The sequence below is a fragment of the Cyanistes caeruleus genome, chromosome Z, assembly GCF_971803275.1.
Source record: "Cyanistes caeruleus chromosome Z, bCyaCae1.hap1.1, whole genome shotgun sequence".
Classification (NCBI taxonomy): domain Eukaryota; kingdom Metazoa; phylum Chordata; class Aves; order Passeriformes; family Paridae; genus Cyanistes; species Cyanistes caeruleus.
In genome coordinates this window covers 79,445,515-79,465,692 of record NC_141732.1, presented here as the reverse complement: position 1 = coordinate 79,465,692, position 20,178 = coordinate 79,445,515, and positions in this window count along the sequence as shown.

Here is a 20,178-nt window from a genome sequence, read left to right as displayed (position 1 = left end):
ATGGTGCATTTGAGGTGCTTCAGACATGAGAAGACACAACCCAAATTTCAGGATTAAAACTTAAAAAACTTCATTTTTCAAGGATCACTAGCAGACTTTGAACTATTTTATTTCAATTTTCATTTTTACTGCTTCCCTCTCATTTTAGAAGAGTGTGCAAAGATCCAAAGCCAAACCAGAAAATTTATTTTTGTTCTAATAATGTCAAAAAAGCAAATATGCTCATGTGAGTAAACCTAGGACAGCACTTTATTTAGCTCTTCAGACAAGATGTCCACTCAGATAGAATTATTTCACAAGCACCATCTGTATATTAAAGAGAAGAGAGACATGGGATATATCTTCTGGCTCAGGCTTTTTTCTTATTGTAGATGGTAGAAGACATGGATCTTAATAAGGATCTCTAGCTACAGTTACATGAAATTCATGAAAAACATCAGTGACATTTCTATCACAAATTCCAGACTTCCCCCTTTAAAAATTTTGCCCCTTTCCATGTTTAAATTTTCTCCTTTCAGGAGATAAAGGGATGGGAGAATAGATTCCTGAGCAACATTAATAAAAATGGTTATCAGATTTTTGGGTTAATTTCTAAATTTTGCGGTAACAGAGGTCTGAGACATAACTTCTTGCTTTTCATTTAGGTTTGGTAGCAAGTTTCAGTCCTGCAGAATGAAAAAGCTACTTTGGGACAGGATTATTACAGCAATAATGACCTTTTATGCATGCTGTAATCATTTTATTATGTAGCCTTACAGTAATCCATACTCATAAAGTCCGAGGATTCTTCTCTCTAATGCCCTCTCTATTAATTGCTATTTTCATCAAAAGTTAAATTGCTATGGTCAATAATTTAAATTCCATTAACATTAAAAAAAAAAAAAAGGAAAAAAGGAAAGGGATGAAAGGAGGTATTGAAACTAGGAAGGGAAACATTTCCATAGAATCACAGAATTCCATCACTTTATTCTAAGAAATACTCTGGCTGATTTAGCTCACGCAGATGAACCAAAGAGCTGCAATAGCAACTCCTCCTACCACATGTTTTGCAGCATGGTCATGCTAATGTGTCTGAAAATATCAGCTTGATGGCTGATGTAAACATAGCACCATCCATGAATTCCAGCAGCCGCCGGTATGGAATGAGCGTGGCGCGGAAAAACAGGCACTTCACGTAATTAAACAGCCAAGTAGGCAAACCCAGACAAAAGAGCCATAAGTTGTCAACAGTCAGCTCATAAGGCTATATATCATGGCTGATATATAGCATGCCTGATGCTGTTGCCATCAGCAAAATAAAATAAAAAGAATTTAAAAAATTAAAATAAAATTAAGTTGGGTTCCTCTCGCTGAAGGTTTGGAGGTAGGGAAAGAGAAGCATTTAAACTTCTTTGTTGTTGTTGATGATGATGATAACAAGGATAAAATCTGTTATGGATTTGGCAGCCTTAATGCTTCTTTCCAGCCTCGTTTTTATACTTGACGGTGAGATCTCCTCGTGAGGGGCTCGTGCAGGATGGGCTCAGGGGATTTATGTGCAGTGATTACCATGTCAGGGAGCACAGGGTTCCCCAGCCTCCAATGACTGCAGCAGTTCCACCCACTCTCATCCCTGAACCTTTGTCAGCCTCAGGAAACGGGACAGGATTCCACCAGATCATTTTTATTCAAATGAATGCCATTCCTGAGGAAAAGGAAAAGCCCTGCAAGGGCAGCAGAAACTCCTTGCACGGGCCCAAGCCCACCATGCAGTTGATGGAAAGATGTAAATAATTGAAGAGAATCATTTTGTAATGCTCTGACCCTGAGCACTGCACACCAGTCATGCAGATACCCTCTCTCTCTGACCCAGCCTGTCCAGTCCTGCACTTCACTGTAGGCACCATTAATGACCTTTTATGAGAATTAACTGATACTAACGCATCAACCACAGATCTACTACATTTTTAAAAAGCACCAGCATAATTCTGCGTAATGTTTGACCAAATAGATTAGTTTTGTAAAAACAATTATCATGATTTAAACATCTGTTTGTGGAAATGTCTATTGAGCTGCGTTTCCTGCCCTGTTCATGGAAAGCATTAGAGGGCTGTCAAAAAAAGAAGGGTGGGATCCTGTTAAATTTGTAAAAATGAGATAATTATGGCAAGTCTGCTGTCAGCTCACAAGCTGAGAAAACTAAAAGAGGAGTGGGGAATACAGTTTTGGTGCTTTTTGGATCAGTTTGTTGCATGGGAGTGGACAGATCAGCCAAGAGGTGGGTGGGTGGGGAGGTGAATGGAGAGGTGGATGAACCTCCCAGTCCCTCCCTGGCACCCCTTCTTCTAGCAGATTCACCATGGCCTGCAGGGCAGAAGCACAGAGCAAAAAGATTCTCTCTGTCCCAAAGGGCACACAACCAAGCCTGAACTCAAATCCTAAAGACCTGAGTGAAAACAGAACAACCCAACTCACTCCTCTCCAGCTCAGAAATCCAGTTCACCATTAATGGATGAGATGTTTCCAGCCTTTGTGTGTTTCCTGGGCATCCCAGAGGCTTTTCCCCTTCAAGATTTATTTACACACAGGAATGTAAGTGACCATGTTAGCAACAGCAACACGGTAGGTGTTTCTACTGCATGCTGCATGCCCAGTCCCTTGGCTCTTTATCAGCATTAGCTAAACAGACCTCACTCTGTAATCATTTTGTACCATTTTTCCTGATAGGGAAGCCAAGGTAGTGATGGGTAAGTAATTTATCTGAGCTCACATACTTGTGGGCAGCAGAGTGTTTCTCTTCCAGCGAGAGTCAGGCATCCACTGGGACAATTTCTGCAGAGGGGTGAAAATAACATCTAAGAAAGAGACACAGTGTAATGACAGGGAAAGGGGAGAAAATAGAAAACATAACAAAACAAAACCAAAACCAAAACAACAACGACAAAAAAATTAAGCCTCCAAAAAATAAACCCCAAACAAAAAAACAAAACCCACAAAAAAAGTCCCAAAATAATCCAACAGAATTCCTGATTTTGGGAAAGAAATCATAATAGTGACATCTGCTAAAATACCTCCCTGCACTGCCCAGCCTCTCTCAGGGGCTTGGGAGAAAGAAAGCCCGGGATGCAGGAGCACTCATGTTTGCAGAGAGGCCTTCTCCTGTCAAAACAGAGGGATGCCAAGACATGTCTCATACCTGACAGCACTGACAGACAGACAGACTGGAAGACAAACGGATATATCCACCTAAAAGCCTTACCCTCTGTATAACTGATTTATGCTGCCCACCCTGTTTGAACCAGGGTAGGTGGAGGATGAAATTCAAGTGAAAGAAACGGGTTGCTTTTGTCATACCTGCCAATATTAACCAAAATCTCAATGTTTTCTTCGATAATAACAATAACGAGAACAAGAAGCTGATGAGGTATTTGGCTCTCAGGAATTAGGGTTTTGAGAGGGTCTCCAGTTCTCATCCTTTGTGGGTAGTCCAGAGCCTCCTTTCAGAAGCAGACTGTGAAAGGATAGTTATCTGGATGTGACTCCCAAGCGTTGATGTCTCATAAATCGTCACAGCAACAGCTCAGAGAAGGGTTCCTTGAATGGGTTAATGGCCATAATGTGGTTACCACCCTGTGGATCTAAGGATAAACACCTAATTTGGCAAAACAGGAAAAGAACATTGTAAGTCAGTGTCCAGGGGTTCCATAGAAAATGCAAGGGAGTGGAAGCATTTTTAAAGAAAAGCTTCTTGTCTGATGACTGTCAGACACAAACTGGTTTTACTTCTCAACATCCAACCATACACCTTGGTTCAGTGTTGAGGGAGAGAGGTGCATCCATAAGGGCAGCGCAGGCAGGCTGGACACACAGGGAGAAGTCAGAAAAAATGAAAATTACCACTTTTGAGTCGTAAGAAAATGATAGAGAGCTTAATTCAGTCTAGGTGAAGGCACTGGAAAATCTCCATCCCAGATACAAAAAGGTGGGAAATAAATTAAACCTTTAATTTTTCAGTTTAACCTTTAATTTTTCAGTTTGTTAAGTGCTTTTTCCTCAGTAAGGTGACAAAACTGCTACAAAATTTGGAGGGAAGAATGGCTACAGATATAGCTGTGATCTTAAATATAACTGGGGTTTTCTAAAGACAGAAAGTGTCACTTGTGTTTAGCATATTCCTTTGATAAGAGACCTAACTTTTAGATAAGGGAATGAAAAAGCTGTCACTTATCCTTGCTTCAGAGAGGGATTAGCTGGATTAGTGGAGATGGAGAAATGGGAGCTTAGTAAGAAAATTGTGAGGTGTTTACCTGTAGGGGAAATAAGAGGCTCTAGTGATAGAAGTAGATTGGGGACAGTTTGTTAGTGGGGCTCCTCGAGGATTGTTTTTTTCAGTAGTCACATTTAAGATGTCTGTGAGTGACCTTGCTACAGAAGGCAGACATTTTCTAATTAAGTTTTCTGAAAACACAAAAGCCATCAGTTTGGGGATGACTGCCATGCTGTGTGGGAGGAGCCAGGTGACCTTGAGAAATGGATTGACAGAAGCGGGGTAGTAGCGCTGGCAGACAAATTAAAAGTTCCTGGTTTTCTCTGGGAACGAGTGCTGACAGCATTCATGACTGATATGTCCGTGGAAAGACCTGGACTTGTTGAAGTGGTTCCAGAGGAGGCCAGGCAGCTGCTGCCAGGGCTGGAGCCCCTGTGCTCTGGAGGCAGCCTGGGAGAGCTGGGGCTGCTCCCCTGCACAAGTATTCAGGCTCCAGGGAGAGGTGAGAGCCCCTGGCAGGGCCTAAAGGGGCTCCAGGAGAGCTGCCCAGGGACTGGGGACAAGGCCTGCAGGGCCAGCACCCAGGCAATGGCTTGCCAGTGCCAGAGGGCAGGCCCAGCTGGGATATTGGCAAGGAATTGCTGGCTGGGAGGGTGGGCAGGCCCTGGCACAGGGTGCCCAGAGCAGCTGGGGCTGCCCCTGCATCCCTGCAGTGTCCAAGGCCAGGCTGGACAGGGCTTGCAGCAGCCTGGTCTGCTTGAATATTTTTCTGGGAAAGTAGACATTCTTCAGCACACACAATTCCTTCTTAATAGCAAATCTGGGCTTCAACCATCTGCCCTCCAAACTCAGAGCAATTGTCAAGGCAGTAGTGTGGCCAAACTAAACCCCACAGCAAGAGGGCTCATCCTCAGGTGACATCAACACAATTTTTTCCCTCACTTCCTTGAATTTCATGCTAAAACCTGCCCTCATGTGCAGTCCAGATCAATACTGATGTGAGTAGAAATCAACAGGCAAGTTCTTGGTGGATGGAATCCTTTTGCAGTTGCTTGAAGCCTCATCTGAGGCGGCAAGCAATACACACCATATTTCTCCTTTCTTTGTTTTTTTTTTTTTTTTTTAAATATAGTGAAAGTGTCCCTTTTTGGGACATGGGATAATGCAAAACATTTTTGATACACCAAATGTAAGTGTCAAAGAAAGGAAAGTTTCCCCTATGTTTCATGTGAAATTTTGCATACTAATAATAATTTATCATCATCTTCATATATTCGTATATAAGTAATACAAATCAACGCAGTCAATTAATCAATCTGTAATTAGGAACTGACACGAACATTTACTACCATCAGGCATAATTTATATGATTACAGATGATTAAATAAAATGTAATTGAGTGAACGGGCAATTTGTTAAGCACATGTAAATTCAGCCATACCACCCCAGGCTGTGATCTTGTCAGATCTCGACAGCTAAAGAGGGTCAGGGTGGGTCAGTGTTTCGATGAGAAACCCCAAGGGACAACCCTGGGTGCTGAAGGAAGGTGGTTAATAGGTAATGCTCCCTGTGTTGGAGGTGCAGTGTCTCTAGTATGTGATGGGAGAGATGGACATAAGTTATTAAAAGTGCTGCCTGAGCAGTTCTTGGGAGAGGTGGGAATTTGTCTCCTGGACTTGGGTTAATTTAGAGTGGAGCACACACCTGGCCAGTCACCAGGAGGAGACAGTAAACCATGGCACCCTGACACTTGCTGCTCCTCAGCAGAGCCAGGAGACGTGTCACTCCCGTGATTTAGCCTGCCTAACTCAGATACCTCCATCTTCATTATTTAGGGAAGAGGGAGGCTTCTTAAAATAACCACATAAATTCCTCCTCTGCCAAGTGGAGGTGCTCTTGAAAGCCAACCAAGGCAGAAAATGTCTGCCTGCCTTGGGTGCTCAATCTCCCGCAAAGACACCTCTGTCCTTCCCTGGGCTGGATGGAGAATCTGGTCACACACATCAGGACAACCACTTCATTGAAACACAGGCATAAATTGGACCTTGGTCTCATGTGTTTGTGCAGACCCTTGAGGTAGAACAAAGACTGTGAGCCAGCCAAGGGCTGCCAAGCCCATGAACAGGGAAATGAGAGTTTGTTCTTAACGCTCCGTCCAAAAAACAGCTGACATCAGTAGACAGTCCCATGGGAAATGCTAAAAGCAACACTGGGAAAGTGCTTCTCTTTTATTCCTTTGTATTTTTTATAACGCCAGGACCAAATCCAACTAAGTGAATGATTTCTTGAAAAGTTCAGTGTGTTTCCAAATTGGTTTTGGTCACACAGCCAGAGAAATGCAAGAGGTTTTCTTTAATTATTTCACAAAAATAAACTTGACTTATTAGGATCAATTCCATTTCTGTAGTCTTAAACAAGAATATTTTTGCTTCCTCTGTTTTTAGTTTCTGCATGGCTTCTGCCAAGGCATCTAATTTTAAATAATTAAAACCATTTGTTTTAATACAGTGCAGCAATTTCTGCGGTGCTGCGCCTGTTTATTTTTTGTTGGTTTTCCTCAAGTCCTGTGTCACTCTTTGTGGAAACTGGAGCAGACATCCAACAGATCAGAGGCATGGATGAAATCATTCAGGGAAGGCAAGCAGACAGGCCAACTGCAGCTATAACAAAATGATCTTTGATTATTAAATGGATCCTTGCGTAGATGGATAACCAGATGTGTTTGACAGTGGATGTGGAAAGCGTGGGGGGCAGTACCTCAGGATTAGAGCAGAAAGTAACACAAGCTTTCTTCCCTGAAACAATTAATGAAATCACTTTCTGGACAGTAAGAGCCTTGCATGTGCAATGTTATACATTGTGCTTGCACAACCAATTTGGGTCAGAATGATGTTTAAACTCTTAAGTGGTACCACTAATCTCCATTAATCTGACCCTAAAGATGAGACATAATGCTCAGTACAAGAGACTAAGAGTTGCTAATGCATGTTCCTCAGCTGGAGCACTAATACAGGACTCCTGCAGAAAGAATAGGATCTTCCAGGCTTGGGTGTGAGGGTTAAAAATAAACATCTATTTAGGGATGTCTCCAGAAGTGTTCCCTTCTTGGGTTCGTTCTGTCCACCGGTGCCCTTTGCCACTGCAGGTGCAAGGATGGCCATGAGATTGTCCTCTCATGTGGGTTATTTTTATTTTTTTTCCCTCACAAAAATTACCTAGGGCTGTCATTTCTTGTGCAGACTTTATGATGGGCTGCAGATCTCATTTAATGAGGAGGAGCTAGGGCAGTGAGTCATGGGTTTACCCTGAAGCATAGGGGATGGAGGAAAGAAGGCTGATCAAGAAAGATTTCATCTCAGCCCCACAATTATCGGCCAGAAACGGCCACAGAGGCCAAAGAAATTATTCAAAGAAATTATTTTGGTCTGAAACACCCAACTTCAAAGAAAATCCTTGAGGAGTGATAGCCAAAGCCCACGTTGGACGGGGCTTGGAGCAGCCTGGGATAGTGGAAGGTGTCCCTGCCCATGGCAGGGAAGTGGAAGGAGATGATCTTTAAGGTCCCTTCTAATTCAAGCCAATCTATGGTTCTATGTTAGAAAAACAACTTTGAAAATACTCTTTTTGATGTTCCTTTTTTGAAAATTCTCTTTTGCAGTGTGTAGTTTTAGGATAGATCTCAGAAATTATCGTAAGGAGTCAACACTCTGGCTGAGTAATCCATGTGTTCCTACATTTTCTTTGCATTTTGGGGGGAAAGTATCAGTTTTTTTTAGAAATATTAAAAATTCACCTTTCTTTAATTCCACAGCTTTTCAAAATAGATTAAGATCTTACATTTTTCCTACATTTATTACTGAAATATTTCCAAAAGCAATTAATTGAAATTAATCAAAGTCTGGGAGAGAGAAGTATTTTAAGACAAATCATAATTATCTTCTACAAACAATGTTATTTTAAAAATACGTTACATATGGTTTACAAAACAGAATTAACAGCTATGTTTCCAGCCTCAGAATTTTCTGCCTGAATGAATTTGAGTAGCTTTACTTGAAGGTAAGGTCCAGTATAATTGTGTTGTCAAACCAAAAGATTATTCTGTCAATGCCATGAGATCCTTTCAAGAAAATCATCATCACCTTAGGGCCAAGCTCCAAAATTCAAGCAAAATCTAAGTGTGACTTAATCTGAGCCTTGCTAAAACAGAGATGTCTAGGAATCAAGAATAATATTGAAAAACACCTAGTTTGTATTCTGATGTAAAAAAATACATTGATTCCAACATTGAAACAGAGGGAAAGTTTTAACTGGAAAGGTGTTCCAAGATCTTGTGCCTGGCATATAACTGCAATCAGCATGAGTTCCCAGTCTGACCCTGACCATGGCTTTCCCCATATTTGTGACAGCTTGGCCTCTGACTTTCTTCAGGATGTTGTCACCTGTCTTCCTGCCTTCTGTTCTCCTCATCTGAACATTGATAGAGTGTTAAGTAAGTTTCATAAAATTGCTTGATTGAGATTCTCACTTGTCCCCAAGGAGTCCACCATAGGAGACAGCCATGGTGAAAAATTTCCTAGGATCCATGAATAAACAATCTTGGTATTCCCTGCCTTCCTCAGAGATTTCTGTGCCTGCTGCTGAAATGGCTTGAGTGCTGCAAACTAATTATAAAATTATTTAGTTAATAATGGCAGGTAGGAAAGTTTCTAATTATCCCTGTGATAAAACTCTCCTGCAGCTGTAGGATTTGTCTTACCCCGCAGCAAGGTGGGACCTGTCTCCTGTAGCTGAGGCTGTGTAGAATTTGCCATGGGGGGTGGGGGGGTGGATTTTGGTGCAAACACGCAGGATTCAATCCAGCTGCCTTAAAACAGGTCACAGAATCATGGAATCATGGAGTATCCTGCCCTGGAAGGGACCCACAAGCTCCTGGCCCTGCACAGAACATCCCCATGAACCACACCATGAAATCCAGACACGTCTGAGGGGACCCTGGTCATCTCAGCTGGCATTAACTCTTCCTCCAGAAGGTTACTGTCCCCTCACAATCCTCTCATATGTGATACTCCAGATAGCCCTGGACACCTCACATGGCAATAGGTATTTATGTTTTATCTCACAGGTCAGTTGCTTGATCCAGCTCAGCCTCCAGGCTCTGCTGGGAGCTGGGACACAGGAGTGCCTCCAGCCCCCAGGACACATAGAAAGAATCATAGAATCATAAAATCACAGAATCATGGAATGGTTTGTATTAGACAGGGACTTTTAAGTGTCATGTTGTCCAAACTCCCAGTGACACTTTCCACTGTCCCAGGGTGTTCCAAGCCCCATCCAACCTGGCCTTGGAACTTCCAGGGATGGGGCAGCCACAGCTGCTCTGGGAAACCTGTGCCAGGGCTTCCTCATCCTCACAGGGGAGACTTTTTTTTCCTAATATCTGATATAAATCAGATTTTATCTTTATATTATATAAATCAGATAAAACTCTTTCAGCTTGAAGACATTCCCCCTTGTCCTGTCACTCCAGGCCCTTGTAAACAGTCTTATCCCATCTTGCCTGTAAGTTCTCTTCAGGTGCTGGAAGGCTGCGGTTAGATGACTCCAGAGATTGTCTTCTCCAGGATGAACAATGCCAGTTCTCTCAGCCTTACTTCATAGGTGTTTCCACCCCTCAGAGCATCTCCATGGCCTCCTCTGGGCTGGCTCCAGCAGCTCCACGTCCTTGTGCTGGTGTTGCCCAGGGCTGGGGCAGCTCTGCAGGTGGGGTCTCACCTGAGCACAGGGGCACAGGGGCACAATCCCCCCTCCCCTGCTGCCCACACTGGGGGATCAGCCCAGGGCAGGGGGCTCAGGGCTGGGGCAGGTCCAGCTCTCCCCCCCCAGCACCCCCAGGTCCTTCTCCCAGGGCTGCTCCCTCTGCTCATCCCCAGCCTGGATTGATCCCAGGGGCTGCCCTGACCCAGCTGCAGCTCCAGCACTTGGCCTTGTTAAAACTCAGAGGTTCCACATCTCCAGCCTGTCCAGGTCCCTCTGGATGTCATCCCATGCTCCAGGTGTGTCAGCTGCACCTCTCAGCTTGGTGCCATCTGCAGATTCCCTGAGGCTGCCCCTGATGCCTCTGTCTGTGTCATTAATGAAGATATTCAGTGACTCTGGTGCCCATATGGACCCCTGAGGGACACCACCTGTCCCTGATGTCCACTGGGACCCTGACCTTTGACCACAACCCCCTGGATGTGACCATCCAACCATTTCCTCATCAATCTAATAGCTCACCCATGGAATCCATCACTCTCCAGTGCGGAGGGTGGGATGTAAAGCCATGTCAAAGGCTTTACAGAGGTCCAGATAAATAACATCTGTAACTCTTCCCTGATCCAGTGATGTAGTTACTTCAAAAAAAGCCACTGCATTAACTCAGACAGGATTTTTCCCTGGTACAGCCCTGCTATCTCAAACCACCTCCCCGTCCTCCATGTCCCTTAGCACAGCTTCTGTTCCATGATCTTCCCAGGCACAGAGGTCAGGTTGACAGGGGGGTAATTCCCAGGGTGCTATTTTCTCCCCTTTTTAAAGATGGGTATTATTTTTCCCTTTTTCCTGTCACCCAGGACTTCCCAGACACCCCAGGATGGGAGAAGCATCCCTGTGGGATCAAAAGTCTGACATGGGTCAACAAGGTATGTGACAGGCCAAGAAGCTCACCCTGGAGGGGCTTAAGTGGCACCAGACTCTCAGCTCCTTGTTGAAGGCAGCTACCTACATTTTTTAGGTGGTCACATTAGTCTCATCAGAGGGGTCCTGTTGTTTAAATGGGAAAACTTCCCCTAGCTCCAGCACAGCCAGGACTTCACAGCACAACTGGTTTCTGCTGATTATGAAGATGAAGTGAGCACAGGTGTTGCTAATGTGAAATCACACTAAGAGTTTCTTCCACACTTTCCCCAGGGAGTTTTGCTTTACCCTTGCATTTCCTATTGGGAATATGATTTTTTTTACCTGCTTCTGTGGAAGACAGTGGTGATCTCCCCAGCTGAGGCCAGGCTACCTGGGTTTGACATATGTTAAATGACAGTATGTCAAAGCACTAAAAAATATGTTGGCTGAAGTTTTACATGGAGTTTTACAAGGCAGTAACATAGACTATAAGCTGGTGCATTTAGGCGCCTGGGTGAGGAAATGTATGAAAAATGCATGAGAGGTTTGTGTAAGAAATGCAGTTCACTGGTGTTTCATATTCATTATTCTTTTTTATTTTTTTTTTTTCTTCAATGAAATTATCCTAAGGATTTTTTTTTTTTTTTTTCAAGCTGAAGAGAAAGCATGTGCTCAGTAAGTGAGTTCAGCCACAGATTTCAGGGCCCTTAAGTACTCATTGACACAAGAGGTGACAACAGCTCTGCAGGAACCTTTATGGGTCTCTCAGGGTTGTTGGTTTTTTAAGCCAGTGTATTATGGATTTCCACAACAGGTGTTAACAGCTCAAGGCATCTTAATGCCTGCTGGATTAAATAATGCACGTTTTTAAAATTGCATGAAGTCTCTCCCACTGGGGAAATACTATCCTTTCCGCCTTTACTTTTTAAATGAAACTAAAACATGTATTACAAAAATTACCAAAGAAGTGGATAAAATCCATACCCAAAGCAGCACAGAATTCTGTGTCTAGCTCACTCTGCCTTTACCCAAGTCGTGAGGCTCCTGGGGCGGTTTCAGAGCAGAGAGTGAATAGGTATGACCACATGAATGGCCAGGAAATGTCAGTATGGGTTTCAGAGAATGGGGCACCGGGATAAAATCACTGCTTAAACCACTTAAACAGGGGGTCTTTCATGCCCAGTCAGCATAGACCAGCTGAAAGTCTGAGCCAGAGCTTTGCTGGAATGGGAAGAAGAGTGAATGAACCCACCATTGGGAGTGGGGAGATACTGGTGTCTCCTGGGGGGCCCATCCAGCGACCGTGAGGGACAGACACAGGACACAGCACATCCCACCTGAGTACAGCTCAAAAGGGACCTTTTGTGAGTTCCCCTGGGGCTCTGAACCCTCCACTCAGGTAGAAAAGTCCCCTCTGATGCCCCTGTGACCCAAAGGGACACGGACAGGTCATGCCATGCTCAGCATGGGCAAGAGCAGAGCCTGGCCCTGAACCTCCTCTCCTTGGAGCTAACACTCTCTTTGGCCAACAGTTTGGGGAAGCTCTTCTGCAGAAGGTGGGGAATGCTTTTTTAAGAGTTTGGCTGCCATTTTGGCATTAGTCGTGGGTCTAAGAGTGTTTATTAATGTCCTGTTGAAGTCAACAGCGAGGCACTGCTGCCCCCCGCTTTTCTGATATGCAAACAGTGGTGATTAAGCACCAGATTAAACATCTTCATGAATATTTAAAAGGCTGTTTTTGAAAGTTTCCTGTCCTTTTACACTAATAGCCCCATTAAAACCTGTTTACAAGCCAGTCATGAGAGTAACTGTGTGCACTTAAAACACTGGAGAGTTCCCCAAGAGGAGTGCTTTAACCATGTGAGAATGGCAGCTGATCAATAGGGATCTTAAAGTAAGACTGTCTGCCTAAACCCAATGGAAACAATCCTTGCAATGCAGAGAGAAAGAGCTGGCAAGTGCCCAACTGGTTAATTAGGGAGGCAAAATGGTAATAATAACAACTGTAATATTAGCTTTAAGGTCCAGATGTCCAAGGCCTGGGTGTCTGGCTGCCACAGCACTTCTCAGAAGCTGCCTTAAAGATGTTGATGGCAGCCAGGAAAAGGCCAGTGAAAGTTTTAAGTAAACTTAACAGCTTGCTGTTTAATCTTTTTATCTTTTACACATCAGACTGCATGCAGCCAGAGCCTAAAACAGGGATGGAGATAATGTATGACAGCTGTTAATCATAGGATCACAAAACAGTTTGGGCTCCAAGGGACCCTCACCACCATTTTTTTTCAACCCTCTGCCATGGGACACCTTCCACTGTCCCAGGCTGCTCTGAGCCCTGTCCAGCCTGGCCTTGGGCACTGCAGGGATGCAGGGGCAGCCCCAGCTGCTCTGGGCACCCTGTGCCAGGGCCTGCCCACCCTCCCAGCCAGCAATTCCTTGCCAATATCCCAGCTGGGCCTGCCCTCTGGCACTGGCAAGCCATTGCCTGGGTGCTGGCCCTGCAGGCCTTGTCCCCAGTCCCTGGGCAGCTCTCCTGGAGCCCCTTTAGGCCCTGCCAGGGGCTCTCAGCTCTCCCTGGAGCCTGAATACTTGTGCAGGGGAGCAGCCCCAGCTCTCTCATCCTGTCAATAATGGATGCAATCTGCTTGTTATACTGAAGTACAACAGAATAAATGTCAGTCTTATATGTTCTGTACCCATAACAGAAGAGGTGGGCATACTCAGCCAGTGCTGTGAGGCCAAAATTTAAATGCAGCCCTGCCACATTACCTGGGCAGCTCTTGATCTGCTCTCTGTTAGTCACCATACATCCACCACACTCCATTATTTACTGTACCATATCTCCACCACTTCACTGCCTTGTTCTGAGCCCAGAGGCCGTGAAGCAGAAGGTGTCTGAGTCCAGCACAGGATGTAGGTGCTTAACTGCTGTTAAAAACCTGAGCTTTTTTCTCTGCTTTGTGCTACCGAGTACACTGGAAAGAAATCTATTGACATCAGTGGGTTTTGGATTAGGCTCCTGCTGTGTTATTAAGTGAATTATTAATTATTAATAATAACATAACAGAAATCACATGTTGCCTTATTCAACCATTCAATTTTGCCTTATGTGAGGGGTTTTGAAAATGCAGTTGCCGAGTTTAAATACAAGTGTGGATTGATTGTTTAGCCTCCCTACTCATTGCCAAGGAGAGAGTATGCTTACATATGGGTGTCCAGTTTTAAATGAATATTGATTGACTGAAATTCATGCCGTCTGCTTCAGTTTAACTGTTTGGCAAAACTAGGAGCTGTCAATAAAACTGGATTGAATTTTGAATGGTATTAAAACTTTCTGGAGCCAAGGTAATCACGATGGAAAAAAGTAATAAAGGGCTGGAGACCTTACAAGTGTGAGGTTTTTCCTACTGCTGTGAAGCCCTCTGGGGCTAAAGGTGTTTAGTTCCAATGCTGAAAGACCAGCAGGGTTGCTAATGGCCTTTGGCAGCAGCAAATATAAATAGGCAAAGTTGATGCTCTAACTCCTCCCTCCCTAAAACTCAGCCAAACATTTATAGTGTTGCTTCAGCTAATGAGGTTTGGGAAACTGACACCCCTTCAAGTGAGAGGAGGCTGACTGCATGTCCAGAAGATTGTCTCTGAGCTTGTCCCCGTGGGACTGGCACTCACCTGTCCTGCCTCCCTGAGGGGAACAAGTGTCTGCCTTCCCTGCAGCAGAAATGGGACTTGGCAGAGTGGGGACTGGAGATTTTGGGAATGGTGAGTTTGGTGTGCAAGGGTGTCAGGCAATATCTGAGGTTTATTTCCTGAGACAGGAATCTGTGGGCTAAAAGCACAGTGTGTGGTCCATGCACCTCTATTTTCACTGCATCTCAGTGTCCCAGTAGCTTTTATTGCATTTTCTGCTTCTTTATAATCACTATTAATTGGTTACTCACTTATTAGTGCACTTGGTGTGACTGCAGTGGAGTGGAATTAAGACACTGGTCCTCCAAAATAGTTACCGTATTTCAAAATATTATCTTGAGGATTTGTCCTATGGATTAATACATATCCCCCAAATTTATTCATGGACAGGTCTGGTTACCTAATCCAGAACCAGAGATGCCTCCTTAAGCCTTACAGTGATGAGCTGTGGACACTTAGGTTTGTCCTGGGAAGAAGATGGTAGGAAAGTTAGGAATAATTTTAAACTGAAAGGAAGTAGGTTTTGATTGGGCATTGGGAAGGAATTCCTGTCTGTGAGGATGGGCTGCTCCTGTACAGGGTGCCCATCACAGCTGTGGCTGCCCCTGGATCCCTGGAAGTGTCCAAGGTCAGGTTGGACAGGGCTTGGAATAAACTGGGACAGTGGAAGGTGTCCCTGCCCATGGCAGGGGGTGGGACTGGGTGATTATGAAGGTCCCATCCCGCCCAAAACATTCTACCATTCTATGAATTCATAAAGAGAGATGAAACCACTTGGATGTCTCACACACAGCCATGAGCAGCAGCTGGTAGCAAAGAAAGGAATTGAATCAAGCTGCCCTGCAGGTCTGGTGTGCACCCCAAGACTGGCCAAGGCCTTCAACCATCCACCCCACCTTGGGGCTGCAGCTGTGAGAGAGATAAACCAGCAAGGTCAGGCCCCAAAGGAGAGCACGGTGCTGTATGAAAAGCAGCTGGGCTGCAGATGGCTTGTAGGCACCTCTTCAAAAACACCTCTCATGTCTCCTCTGTTTGTTGTTTTTTTTGCTGAAAATTGGACTGTGACTTAATAACAGGAATTAACAGCAGGAAAACTAGTCCATGATATCATCATGTTTCTACTCCTGCAAAACTGGTGTCTGTGTTTATTACCTACCAATTAATTAACAATCATGAGCAAAAGCAGATAGGAAGGACTTTAATTTCTGGGCCAAACTAATCTGCAATGGTGCTTCTTTGAAATTAGTTTTGTGCTTGCTTGATTTCTAAACATCAACTCATCAAAGTGTGCTAGCATTGCTGTGAAATAAAAGTCCTTTTTAAAGGTACCTGATATAGGGACTTACTCACAAGTTTATGCCAGGGACAAATTCTTATAATTTTTTTTTTTCTTGATGTCAGAATCAGCTAAAGTTATTTGTAAGCCTTTTCTCAGTATTTTTCTGTTGTGATGAGGACCACCCCTCTTGTGGAGGTAGAAAATTTTGTTTTCTGAGCTGCATTTCACTACTTGAGGCTGAAAGGTGACCCTGTAGACAGAAGGATTATCACAAATAGAAGGAAGCTGAACCATAATAAGTGGGCTGGAAAAGCAGGCAGGACACAAGGAAAGGGAATGAAAGTTCCACTGGTGAAGTTTCACTAGCCCTTGAAAACTCTATTACACCAGTGAAGTCCAGGGCTCTGGAAATGCCTAAATTATAATTATGGGGATGGCAGCAACAAAAGAATTAGCAAGGTAGGAACAGAGGTGATTAAGTGAGCTGATGTTAGGGCAGAAGCCATCAGCTTGCCTAAGTGAGTGACCCCAACCCCAGCAGGAGGAGGTGGGAGCATCAGGCAGAAGAATCACAGAAACATTTGTGTTGAAGGAGATCTCTTAAGTTCATCGAGTCCAATTGTTTCCCCAGCACTGCCGAGCTCACCATTAATCCACGTCCTCAAGTGCCAATCACTCCAGGGATGGGGACTCCACCGCTGCCCTGGGCAGCCTTTGGGGCTGGACAACCCTTTCCATGAAGGAATTTTCCCTGTCATCCCATCTAAACTTCCTCTGGCACAACTTGAGGCCATATCCTCAGCTTTTGTATTAAGTGTAGGTGCCAAAAAAATTGCTGCTGATGCCTGTTTTGAAAACCTCCCATGTCCATTGTAAAGATTTGCTCCAGTGGGTTGTTGCAATGTTTTTTTTAAAATTGACAGAATGGTAGGAGTGTTTTCCTTTGAATCACAGAAGAAAGAGACATTAAAGACCATCTTATTTCTACACCCTGCCTTGGGCAGGGACACTTTCTACTAGACCAGGTTGATCAAAGCCTCATCCAACCTGGCCTTGAATTTTTCCAAAATGCATCCAAATTTATGAAAGGAATGTGTCAGAAAGTGGATTGATCTTGTGGTGCATGAAATTAAAATTTGGGTGGCAAGGGAGAATGACTGACTCATCTCCTGATGAGTCTGGGAATACCTGGAACAAACTATGAAGTTTACTCCATAGTTTCTAAATTCTTGGGAATCTTTCATTTTATGCAGATGATTTTTCCAGAGATGATTTTAGCTGTGGCATTTGGTTATTTATTTATCTATTTTCAACTGCCTTGTGAAAAAGTGAGAAAGAAGGCTAGGGTACGTTTGAGTTTTTTAACTCAACTACATTTTATAAAACCTCTCTGAGATGCTGGTAGATGAGTGATGTTCCCTAAACACATTCACACACGCACACATCCTTTCCAGGTGCATAAATTGAGGCTTGAAGAAGAGGTCGTATTTTTCCAACTTAGGTATGTCAACTGAGAAATCCCAATCCAAAGGAGATTGATTTTCAGAAATGCTCAGTCTGGACAGATGAGCAGCACACCAGATTACTCACAGGGCACTCTTATTTGAGAGCTTATCTTTAAAACGTTGGTCTATAAATGGCTCTCTGCAAGGTCATGCTGTAATTCATTGTGGTAAGGAGTAAAATTCCAGGTTTCTGGATGTGCTCTGGCACAATCATACCGCTACACCTTACCCCACTGATAGGGTTATTTGAGATTTAGTTCAGAGATTCTGTTATTGTGACAATCTGGGATGTTTGGCACAAGTATCTGCTCAAGAGATACTTGTGCCAGAGAAGATACTCTCTGACCTGTGGAATCTCACCTCAGAGGTACCAGGGAGCCACTCTTGACATCCCTGCCCATCTCAGAGGGGTTAGAAATAGGTGGTCTTTTAGGTCCTTTCCAAACCAAACCACTCTATGTTTCTATAGTATTGGTCATGAAATGCAACATAGGGAGCTTTAAGCCTTGAGTCCTACAGCCACTGATTTTAGAAGGAAAAATAATTCCCTTGATCTTTAAAATAGCTATTTAAAATAAAAGCAGGCACCTGGTACAGCTACCTTACATGCTGGAAGGAGGAGAGAATTGAGACCTTCCTGTGCCTGCTCCAGTTGCTCTCCTCAATTCACCAAGCACCACTAAAAGCAGACAACCATTATCTCAGCAATATTGCGATGTCGTGATAAATATCGCAACAATACTCCCTGCAACCACAACCCTTGTAAAGCTGACACTTCCTCAGCCTCTAGAAGGGGCTTTGCTCCTTGAAAGACAACCTTGCTTTTGTAAATCTGTCCTAGATTGCTGGGCCCTGTGTGGCTGTGGGTTTTGGGTTTGCCGTCCTATTTCAGCTGTGAAGGTGCAGTGCTGAGCTCTCTCCCAGCCAGCTGATCCTGCTGTTCCTTTAGCTCCCACTTTAACTTCAATGGGAGTCCCAGGTGCACAGAGGAGAAGCTTTAATGGATTAAACAAATAGAGCAAAGTCAAAGAGAGCACACATCCGTGATGTGCACATCTGCATACACACATACCTGCGTTTATACACACAGAGGTACGGGGAGACAGCAGACAGTAAAACAATTGAAAAAAAAAAAAAACCCAAAAAAAATCCACCTACTTTTGGGAAAGGTTTCCTTCGTAAAGCTGAGCTCCATGCAGCAGCACAATTTATATATCTCTCATTTCTGCATCATTTCTGTGCCGTGGTCAAAGAGTATTAGAGGATACATTTCTGTTCTAAATTACATCTGGGTAAATCCAGAGGAATTCCCCTGAGCCACGTTTACCTCTAAGATTTTGCCTACGTGGGGACACTCAGGAAAATAACCCAAATTAGCTGAAGGTGAGAATATAAAAGTGGATTAATTAAACTGCGTGAAACCCCTGTGAAGGTTGTTCTTATTCAGAATTCAGGTGGTCTTCATTCAATTTAATTGAATTCACTTTGGAAATTAATTCAGATTAATTGTCCTAACAGTTTTTATGTACCTATTCTAGATTAACACTGGGGTAATAAAATGAATTGTAGCCCACTGGCTTCAAGATTATTTTTAGATTTATACCAGGAGGCTCTTGAGGAAGATTGTCCCCTGGGTGTCCAGGAGCCAGTGCTTTGCTAGTCAAGACAAAGGAGTGGAAGACCTCTCTGGAAATAGATAGGCAATATTCTTATAGCTTCCAGAGTATTTTTTTTTTTTAAAAGATCTGCTAATAAAAAGAAGGTGACAAAGGCAACACAGCAACAGGTTAAATATCTCTGCTTTTGAGCCCTGAGTAGGGTGCCCACAGACTTGCCTGTCACTGGGGCTTGATCCTGTACGTATGATATTCTTTCTTGGCGGGGAAAAAAAAAATTCTTTGACATCAAGAGGAACAATATTCAAATCTCTTAATTCCAGACAATCCGATTTTGCAAGCCTGGAGCCAAATGAAAATCAAGACTATGGCAGAGAGGGCCCACGATGTGAAAAAGGGAAAACTGCTTTAAAGAGATAACTGCTCCAAATCTACTCCCCAAAGGAGGCAACTCTTATTAAGGGTTTCTTCTTGAGATGTCTGCCTAAAGGCTTCTTCAGAAGGGATTTAGTCGTTTACAACTCAGATCTGGAGTTTGAAGCCCCCCTTTTTACTGCTTGGTAGCTCAGAGGTCCTGAACCTGCTTTCTTCTACTGAACTGGAGCTGGGCTTGGGCAGAGGGGACAGCAGAGGTGACAAGTGCCTGTGTTAGGCTAGGGACACTGCAAGGAGCCCAGCCAAGCAGGGAGGCAAGTAAAAATAAAGACTTCTGAATCTGTCTGGGATCAAACAAATGCCTGTGGTCAAGCAAACAAATAAAAAAAATGAAACCTCAAACAATGAACAACCCACCCAAACTTATTTCTGCGAGATTTTTTTTGTAGTGTTGTGTGTGTTTCTCTGCAGCACCTGGCAGTAGTGAAGGGGGATGGGACCAAGCCTCCTCCTGTCTGCTAAATACTTTTGCATATTCAGATTTCAAATGTGAAAGATAACAAAAAACGAAGAAAGGAAAAGAAACTTTCAATAGATCTAGAAAAATAAATACAACCTCCTGCCTATTGGAACTGTGCTAAAATGGTAACTACGCTCATAATGCAAACACTTAGGAAGCAGCGATTCTAGTCGGATGGAATTTGGGGAAGGTTTGGGGGTGTCAAGCCCAGACAGCCTCAGAGCCGCCCCAAGCATTGCAATTTGAAGGGAAAATGCTTTAATCCTCAACGGGGCAATAGCTGCAGCGGGAACCCC